Raw genomic sequence first — 11,114 nt, 5'->3', positions numbered from 1 at the left:
TAAAATTCTGCAACGATTCCCAACAGTGGCATCATGAGCCAGGCCTATGCGTAGTTACTATGCATGAGTAGAACACAAAGCAGTTGTGGGCGTAGATGTTGTCAATTTTTCTTGCCACTACTAGTCTTATCTTGTTTCGGCGGTATTGTGGGATGAAGCGGCCCGGACCGACCTTACACGTACGCTTACGTGAGACAGGTTCCACCGACTGACATGCACTAGTTGCATAAGGTGGCTAGCGGGTGTCTGTCTCTCCCACTTTAGTCGGAACGGATTCGATGAAAAGGTTCCTTATGAAGGGTAAATAAAAATTGGCATATCACGTTGTGGTTTTACGTAGGTAAGAAACGTTCTTGCTAGAAACCTATAGAAGCCACGTAAAAACTTGCAACAACAATTAGAGGACGTCTAACTTGTTTTTGCAGCATGTGCCTTGTGATGTGATATGGCCAAAAGGATGTGATGAATGAGATATATGTGATGTATGAGATTGATCATATTCTTGTAATAGGAATCACGACTTGCATGTCGATGAGTATGACAACCGGCAGGAGCCATAGGAGTTGTCTTTATTTTTTGTATGACCTGCGTGTCATTGAATAACGCCATGTAAATTACTTTACTTTATTGCTAAACGTGTTAGCCATAGAAGTAGAAGTAATCGTTGGCGTGACAACTTCATGAAGACACGATGATGGAGATCATGATGATGGAGATCATGGTGTCATGCCAGTGACGAAGATGATCATGGCGCCCCGAAGATGGAGATCAAAGGAGCAAAATGATATTGGCCATATCATGTCACTATTTGATTACATGTGATGTTTATCATGTTTTGCATCTTATTTGCTTAGAACGACGGTAGTAAGTAAGATGATCCCTTATAATAATTTCAAGAAAGTGTCCCCCCTAACTGTGCACTGTTGCGAAGGTTCGTTGTTTCGAAGCACCACGTGATGATCGGGTGTGATAGATTCTAACGTTCGCATACAACGGGTGTTGACGAGCCTAGCATGTACAGACATGGCCTCGGAACACACGCAATACACTTAGGTTGACTTGACGAGCCTAGCATGTACAGACATGGCCTCGGAACACGGAAGACCGAAAGGTCGAGCATGAGTCGTATAGAAGATACGATCAACATGGAGATGTTCACCGATCTTTACTAGTCCGTCTCACGTGATGATCGGACACGGCCTAGTTAACTCGGATCATGTTTCACTTAGATGACTAGAGGGATGTCTATCTGAGTGGGAGTTCATTGAATGATTTGATTAGATGAACTTAATTATCATGAACTTAGTCTAAAATCTTTACAACATGTCTTGTAGATCAAATGGCCCACGTTGTCCTCAACTTCAACGCGTTCCTAGAGAAAACCAAGCTGAAAGATGATGGCAGCAACTATACGGACTGGGTCCGGAACTTGAGGATCATCCTCATAGCTGCCAAGAAAGATTATGTCCTAGAAGCACCGCTAGGTGAAGCACCCATCCCAGAGAACCAAGACGTTATGAACGCTTGGCAATCACGTGCTGATGATTACTCCCTCGTTCAGTGCGGCATGCTTTACAGCTTAGAACCGGGGCTCCAAAAGCGTTTTGAGAAACATGGAGCATATGAGATGTTCGAAGAGCTGAAAATGGTTTTCCAAGCTCATGCCCGGGTCGAGAGATATGAAGTCTCCGACAAGTTCTTCAGTTGTAAAATGGAGGAAAATAGTTATGTCAGTGAGCACATACTCAGAATGTCTGGGTTGCACAACCGCTTGTCTCAGCTGGGAGTGAATCTCCCGGATGACGCGGTCATTGACAGAATCCTTCAGTCGCTTCCACCAAGCTACAAGAGCTTTGTGATGAACTTCAATATGCAGGGGATGGAGAAGACCATTCCTGAGGTATATTCAATGCTAAAATCAGCGGAGGTGGAGATCAAAAAGGAACATCAAGTGTTGATGGTGAATAAAACCACTAAGTTCAAGAAAGGCAAGGGTAAGAAGAACTTCAAGAAAGACGGCAAGGGAGTTGCCGCGCCCGGTAAGCCAGTTGTCGGGAAGAAGCCAAGGAATGGACCCAAGCCTGAGACTGAGTGCTTTTATTGCAAGGGAAGTGGTCACTGAAAGCGGAACTGCCCCAAATACTTAGCGGACAAGAAGGCCGGCAACACCAAAGGTATATGTGATATACATGTAATTGATGTGTACCTTACTAGTACTCGTAGTAGCTCCTGGGTATTTGATACCGGTGCGGTTGCTCATATTTGTAACTCAAAACAGGAGCTGCGGAATAAGCGGAGACTGGCGAAGGATGAGGTGACGATGCGCGTCGGGAATGGTTCCAAGGTCGATGTGATCGCCGTCGGCACGCTACCTCTGCATTGACCTACGGGATTAGTTTTAAACCTCAATAATTGTTATTTAGTGCCAGCTTTGAGCATGAACATTGTATCAGGATCTCGTTTAATTCGAGATGGCTACTCATTTAAATCCGAGAATAATTGTTGTTCTATTTATATGAGAGATATGTTTTATGGTCATGCCCCGCTGGTTAATGGTTTATTCTTAATGAATCTCGAACGTAGTGTTACACATATTCATAGTGTGAATACCAAAAGATGTAAGGTTGATAATGATAGTCCCACATACTTGTGGCACTGCCGTCTTGGTCACATTGGTGTCAAACGCATGAAGAAGCTCCATGCAGATGGACTTTTGGAGTCTCTTGATTACGAATCATTTGACACGTGCGAACCATGCCTCATGGGTAAGATGACCAAGACTCCGTTCTCCAGAACAATGGAGCGAGCAACCAACTTATTGGAAATCATACATACTGATGTGTGCGGTCCAATGAGTGTTGAGGCTCGCGGTGGCTATCGTTATGTTCTCACTCTCACTGATGACTTGAGTAGATATGGGTATGTCTACCTAATGAAACACAAGTCTGAGACCTTTGAAAAGTTCAAGGAATTTCAGAGTGAGGTTGAGAATCAACATGACAGGAAAATAAAGGTCTTACGATCAGATCGTGGAGGGGAATATTTGAGTCACGAATTTGGCACACACTTAAGGAAATGTGGAATAGTTTCACAACTCACGCCGCCTGGAACACCTCAGCGAAATGGTGTGTCCGAACGTCGTAATCGCACTCTATTGGATATGGTGCGATCTATGATGTCTCTTACTGATCTACCGCTCTCATTTTGGGGCTATGCTTTAGAGACTGCCGCATTCACTTTAAATAGGGCTCCATCGAAATCCGTTGAGACGACACCGTATGAATTATGGTTTGGGAAGAAACCTAAGCTGTCGTTTCTAAAAGTTTGGGGATGCGATGCTTATGTCAAGAAACTTCAACCTGAAAAGCTCGAACCCAAGTCGGAAAAATGCGTCTTCATAGGATACCCTAAGGAAACCATTGGGTATACCTTCTACCTCAGATCCGAAGGCAAGATCTTTGTTGCCAAGAACGTGTCCTTTCTGGAGAAAGAGTTTCTCTCGAAAGAAGTAAGTGGGAGGAAAGTGGAACTTGATGAAGTACTACCTCTTGAACCGGAAAGTAGCGCAGCTGAGGAAGATGTTCCTGTGGTGCCTGCACCGACTAGAGAGGAAGTTAATGATGATGATGATCAAGGTACTTCGGATCAAGCTCCTACTGAACTTCGTAGGTCCACAAGGACACGTTCCGCGCCAGAGTGGTACGGCAACCCTGTCTTGGAAATCATGTTGTTAGACAACGGTGAACCTTCGAACTATGAAGAAGCAATGGCGGGCCCAGATTCCGACAAATGGCTTGAAGCCATGCAATCCGAGATAGGATCCATGTATGAAAACAAAGTGTGGACTTTGACAGACTTGCCCGATGATCGGCGAGCGATAGAAAACAAATGGATCTTTAAGAAGAAGACAGACGCGGATGGTAATGTTACCATCTATAAAGCTCGACTTGTCGCTAAGGGTTATCGACAAGTTCAAGGGGTTGACTACGATGAGACTTTCTCACCCGTAGCGAAGCTGAAGTCCGTCCGAATCATGTTAGCAATTGCCGCATACTATGATTATGAGATATGGCAAATGGACGTCAAAACGGCATTCCTTAACGGCTTTCTTAAGGAAGAATTGTATATGATGCAGCCGGAAGCTTTTGTCGATCCTAAGAATGCTAACAAGGTATGCAAGCTCCAGCGCTCCATCTATGGGCTGGTGCAAGCATCTCGGAGTTGGAACATTCGATTTGATGAGATGATCAAAGCGTTTGGGTTTACACAGACTTATGGAGAAGCCTGTGTTTACAAGAAAGTGAGTGGGAGCTCTGTAGCATTTCTCATATTATATGTGGATGACATACTGTTGATGGGAAATGATATAGAATTCTTGGGAAGCATAAAGGCCTACTTGAACAAGTGTTTTTCAATGAAGGACCTTGGAGAAGCTGCTTATATATTAGGCATCAAGACGCCTCATTGGTCTTTCACAGAGTACGTACCTTGACAAGATATTGAAGAAGTTCAATATGGATCAGTCCAAGAAGGGGTTCTTGCCTGTATTGCAAGGTGTGCAATTGAGCACGGCTCAATGCCCGACCACGGCAGAAGATAGAGAAAAGATGAGTGTCATCCCCTATGCCTCGACCATAGGGTCTATTATGTATGCCATGTTGTGTACCAGACCTGATGTAAACCTTGCTGTAAGTTTGGTAGGAAGGTACCAAAGTAATCCCGGCATGGAACACTGGACAGCGGTCAAGAATATCCTGAAGTACCTGAAGAGGACTAAGGATATGTTTCTCGTTTATGGAGGTGACGAAGAGCTCGCCGTAAAGGGTTACGTCGACGCTAGCTTCGACACAGATCAGGATGACTCGAAGTCACAAACCGGATACGCGTATATTTTGAATGCAGGGGCAGTAAGCTGGTGCAGTTGCAAGCAAAGCGTCGTGGCGGGATCTACATGTGAAGCGGAGTACATGGCAGCCTTAGAGGCAGCGCAAGAAGTAATCTGGATGAAGGAGTTCATTACCGACCTAGGGGTGATTCCCAATGTGTCGGGCCCGATGACTCTCTTCTGTGACAACACTGGAGCTATTGCCCTTGCCAAGGAGCCCAGGTTTCACAGGAAGACCAGGCATATCAAGCGTCGCTTCAACTCCATTCGTGAAAATGTTCAAAATGGAGACATAGATATTTGTAAAGTACATACGGACCTGAATGTAGCAGATCCGTTGACTAAACCTCTCCCTAGAGCAAAACATGATCAACACCAGAACTCTATGGGTGTTCGATTCATCACAATGTAACTAGATTATTTACTCTAGTGCAAGTGGGAGACTGTTGGAAATATGCCCTAGAGGCAATAATAAAATGGTTATTATTATATTTCCTTGTTCATGATAATTGTCTATTGTTCATGCTATAATTGTGTTATCCGGAAATCGTAATACATGTGTGAATACATAGACCACAACATGTCCCTAGTGAGCCTCTAGTTGACTAGCTCGTTGATCAACAGATAGTCATGGTTTCCTGACTATGGACATTGGATGTCATTGATAACGGGATCACATCATTAGGAGAATGATGTGATGGACAAGACCCAATCCTAAGCATAGCACAAGATCGTGTAGTTCGTTTGCTAGAGTTTTTCCAATGTCAAGTATCATTTCCTTAGACCATGAGATCGTGCAACTCCCGGATACCGTAGGAGTGCTTTGGTGTACCAAACATCACAACGTAACTGGGTGACTATAAAGGTGCACTACGGGTATCTCCGAAAGTGTCTGTTGAGTTGGCACGGATCGAGACTGGGATTTGTCACTTCGTATGACGGAGAGGTATCTATGGGCCCACTCGGTAATGCATCATCATAATGAGCTCAATGTGACTAAGGAGTTAGCCACGGGATCATGCATTACGGTAACGAGTAAAGTGACTTGCCGGTAACGAGATTGAACAAGGTATTGGGATACCGACGATCGAATCTCGGGCAAGTAACGTACCGATTGACAAAGGGAATTGTATACGGGATTGATTGAATCCTCGACATCGTGGTTCATCGGATGAGATCATCGTGGAACATGTGGGAGCCAACATGGGTATCCAGATCCCGTTGTTGGTTATTGACCGGAGAGGCGTCTCGGTCATGTCTGCATGTCTCCCGAACCCGTAGGGTCTACACACTTAAGGTTCGGTGACGCTAGGGTTGTAGAGATATTAGTATGCGGAAACCCGAAAGTTGTTCGGAGTCTCGGATGAGAACCCGGACGTCACGAGGAGTTCCGGAATGGTCCGGAGGTGAAGAATTATATATAGGAAGTCCAGTTTCGGCCACCGGGAAAGTTTCGGGGGTTATCGGTATTGTACCGGGACCACCGGAAGGGTCCCGGGGGTCCACCGGGTGGGGCCACCTATCCCGGAGGGCCCCATGGGCTGAAGTGGGAGGGGAACCAGCCCCTAGTGGGCTGGTGCGCCCCCCATGGGCCTCCCCCTGCGCCTAGGGTTGGAAACCCTGGGGGTGGGGGGCCTCCCCCTGCGCCTAGGGTTGGAAACCCTGGGGGTGGGGGGCGCCCCACCTGACTTGGGGTGAAGTTTCCCCCCCTTGGCCGCCCCCCCCCCCATAGATGGGATCCCAGGGCCGGCGCCCCCCCAGGGGGCCTATATAAAGGGGGAGGGCTGCTGTACCCTAGCCCCTGGCGCCTCCCTCTCCCTCCCGTGACACCTCTCTCTCTCGCTTGCGCTTGGCGAAGCCCTGCCGGGATCCCCGCTACTTCCACCACCACGCCGTCGTGCTGCTGGATCTCCATCAACCTCTCCTTCCCCCTTGCTGGATCAAGAAGGAGGAGACGTCGCTGCTCCGTACGTGTGTTGAACGCGGAGGTGCCGTCCGTTCGGCGCTCAATCATCGGTTTTGGATCACGACGAGTATGACTCCATCAACTCCGTTCACTAGAACGCTTCCGCTCGCGATCTACAAGGGTATGTAGATGCACTCCTTCCCTCTCGTTGCTAGTAAACTCCATAGATGGATCTTGGTGATGCGTAGAAAATTTTAAAATTCTGCAACGATTCCCAACACTCCGGCCTTGCCGGACTCCTCCAACTCCACGCCCGCGCTCGTCTTTAAACGACTCACGCCCGTGGAGATGGATGAACGGCGCGCTAAGGGTCTCTGCTTCAATTGTGACGAGAAGTTCGTGCGGGGCCATCGCTGCAAAAGGCTGTTCTATATTCAATCCGCCGACGCCGAAGAGGAGCAGTTTGAGGATTTCCAGGAAGCACAAATCTCACTCTTGGATGTTACCGGAATTCCCACCAGTGACACAATGCAGGTCACTCTTCACATCGGGGACCATGACTTGGTCGCCTTGCTTGATTCAGGCAGCACTCATAACTTCATCCACGAAGAGTTGGCCACCATCGTCGGGCTGCCTTTCTCCTCCAATCATCGTTTGGGAGTCACGGTCGCTAATGGCGATAAGGTGACCTGTCGGGGACTCCTTCAGCAGGCTGCGATCACCATTGACAAGGAGCGTTTCGTTGTTGATCTGCATGACATTCCATTGGGCGGGTTCGACATCGTCCTCGGTACACGATTCCTCAAAACTCTTGGGCCAATTCTCTGGGATTTCACTACGCAGTGGATGTCGTTTTGGCACTCGGATCACCGTGTGGAGTGGTCGGGCCTCGGCTCCCTCGGACGTCCTGCCCACCTACACGCGTGCGAAGGCAAGGAACTTCTGGACAGCCTGCTGGCCACTTTCACCGATGTTTTCGCCGACCCACAGGGCCTGCCGCCGCAGCGCGCACATGACCATCATATTCATCTTATTCCTGGGACACCGCCGGTTGCTGTCCGTCCCTACCGCTACCCAATGATTCAAAAAGATGAACTAGAGCGCCAATGTTTAGAGATGCTAGCTCGCGGTCTGATCCGTCCTAGTTCTTCTGCATTTTCATCCCCCGTTCTACTCGTCAGAAAGGCCGACGGGACTTGGCGTTTCTGTATCGACTACTGTGGTCTTAACCTTGTCACCATCAAGGACAAGTTTCCAATTCCTGTTGTCGATGAACTTCTGGATGAACTCAAGGGCGCCTGCTTTTTCACCAAACTGGATCTCCGGTCGGGTTACCACCAGGTTCGGATGGCCCCTGAGGATATCCACTTCCGCACACATGAGGGCCTCTTTGAGTTTGTAGTGATGGCCTTTGGTTTGACAAATGCCCCAGCGACGTTCCAAGCACTCATGAACGACGTCCTCCGTCCCTACCTTCGTCGGTTTGTGCTTGTGTTCTTCGATGATATCTTGATCTACAGCTTGTACTGGTCGGATCACCTACGTCATGTCAAGCTCGTTTTGGAGGCTATGCGCACACATCAACTGTTGCTCAAGCGCTCCAAGTGTTCCTTTGGGGAGGAAACCATGGCTTATCTGGGACACGTCATCTCCGCTGCAGGAGTTGCCATGGACAGCGACAAGGTTCTTGCCGTGGTAGACTGGCCGGTTCCGCGCACCGTCCGCGTTGTGCGTGGTTTCTTAGGACTGGCAGGATACTATCGCAAGTTCATCCGGGATTTTGGCACCATTGCAGCTCCCCTCACGGCACTCCTCAAGAAAGACGGATTTCTTTGGACGCCTGCAGCGACTATTGCCTTTGAAGCCCTCAAGAAAGCTCTTACCACAGCCCATGTGCTTCAGCTGCCGGATTTTGCTGTTTCATTCATTGTGGAGTGTGATGCGTCTGGATCTGGTTTCGGGGCAGTCCTGCATCAAGGTGGCGGCCCCATTGCCTATTTCAGCAAAACCATCGCTCCGCGTCATGCTTCTCTCGCCGCTTATGAGCGGGAGCTCATTGGTCTGGTGCACGCCGTGCGCCACTGGCGGCCCTATCTTTGGGGACGTGCGTTCGTCGTCAAAACTGACCACTACAGCCTAAAGTTTTTGCTGGACCAACGCCTCGCTACCATTCCACAACATCATTGGGTGGGCAAACTATTGGGGTTCGACTTCACGGTGGAATATAAACCAGGTCACCAAAACATCGTCGCCGATGCTCTTTCTCACCGTGATGCTCCTGCCAGCCAGGCACTCGCCATATCCGGCCTTCTTTTGATCTGTTTGAAGCTCTCCGTCAGGCTGCACACACGGACCCGGCGCTTGTCACTTTCCGGGAACAACTAGAATCTGGTGAGTTAGGACAGCCTTGGGCTCTTGTTGATGGTGTTGTTACCTTCCAACAGCGGGCTTATGTACCACCCGCGTCGCCGCTACTCGGGGAGGTCCTGGCTGCAGCCCATGATGCGGGCCATGAAGGTATGCAGAAGTCACTTCATCGTCTTCGCCGGGATTTCCATCTGCCGCAAGTAAGGGCCGCACTTCAGCAGTATATTCGTGCTTGTCAGGTTTGTCAACGCAACAAGACGGAGCAGCTTCATCCAGCCGGCTTATTGCAGCCCTTGACAGTGCCCTCTCGTGTCTGGGAAGACATCTCCATGGATTTCATTGAGGCACTTCCGAAGGTGGGCGGCAAAAGTGTGATACTGACCGTTGTGGACCGTTTCTCCAAGTATGCGCATTTCATCCCCTTGGCGCATCCGTACACTATGGAGTCTGTTTCTAAAGCCTTCTTCTCCAACATTGTCCGACTTCATGGGTTTCCCACATCCATCGTTTCGGACAGGGATGTGGTTTTCACTTCGGGCTTTTGGAAGGCTCTGTTTGCCGCCGCGGGGACACGCTTGCACATGAGTTCGGCCTTCCATCCGCAGTCTGATGGGCAATCTGAGGCTGTCAATCGCGTCATCACCATGTACCTCCGTTGCATAACTGGGGATCGCCCACGGCAGTGGCTCCAATGGTTGCGTTGGGCAGAGTACTGCTACAACACTTCGTACCACTCAGCGTTGAAGGACACGCCTTTCAGGGTGGTTTATGGACGGGATCCCCCCTCATTCCGGGACTATACGCCGGGCGAGATTCGCAATCAGGCGGTGGAACGGCAGATCGTCGACCGCGATCAGTTCTTACACGGCATCTGTGAGCGTCTCCTTCAAGCAGCACAACAGTACAAGCATTACTATGATGATAAGCATCGGGCCCTTTCTTTTGATGTTGGAGAGTGGGTTTGGCTCCGTCTTCAGCACCGGCCGGCGGCATTCCTTGGAGTAGGCGCCAAAGGGAAATTGGCTCCCAAATATTATGGGCCTTTCAAAGTCCTCGCTAAAATCGGTACGGTTGCTTACCGTTTGGAGATGCCCCCACGCGCCCGCATTCACAATGTTTTCCATGTCGGGGTCCTGAAGAAGTACCATGGCCCACCGCCGGAAGTTCCGCCGATGCTTCCACCTCTGTTTCAGGGTCGAGTACATCCAACCCCTGTCCAAGCATTGCGTGCTCGTATTGCCCGCGGTATCCAGCAGGTGCTCATTCACTGGGAGGGCCAGCCGGCGTCTGCTGCTTCATGGGAGGATGTTACGACCTTCCGCGAACGTTATCCAAGCTTCCAGCTCGAGGACGAGCTGTTTCAGAATGGTGGGGGAGATGTCATGTGGGGCCAGCCCTATAGGCGTAAGGGACCTGCACGGGCCGGCCCTGCACCTGCCTAAAGATATGTCCTAGTTTAATTACAGTCTTTTTAGATTAGGAGTCTGGGTATTAGTTGGAAAGGTTTAGTCCCGAAGAAGGTTACCCTGCCAACACCCAATTGTAATAGGAGTCTTAGTCTGGTCTTGTAATTAGGCTATATATAGCCAGCCCTTGGATCAATAAACGCAAGCAGAATATCCTACAACCTCTCCTCCCTTGCTTCTGCGCCACGGCGCCCCTCCTCACCCCCTTCTCCAACCATAGGCAAGCGAGGGCCTCGCCCTCGTCCTCCTACCAACCACGACTACAACCCGCGCGGCAATCAGCCGGGCCGTGACACATACACTCACCTTTACAAGCGTACGCACACATACCCTACCCTTATGAGCACCTCTGAGATATTGAGTCGGCACAATATCTTGAGATTGACGAAGTCACCGTAGGCAACTCGTAGTCGACGGGAGCGTCTCTTCTCGAACGAACATCGCAGGAAGTCTGAAATAAACCCAGAAAATACAAGCACCAGTGCCAAGT

This window comes from Triticum aestivum, chromosome 4D, assembly GCF_018294505.1.
Source record: "Triticum aestivum cultivar Chinese Spring chromosome 4D, IWGSC CS RefSeq v2.1, whole genome shotgun sequence".
NCBI lineage: Eukaryota > Viridiplantae > Streptophyta > Magnoliopsida > Poales > Poaceae > Triticum > Triticum aestivum.
The sequence above is the reverse complement of the archived record's forward strand: the minus strand, read 5'-3'. Positions refer to the sequence as shown.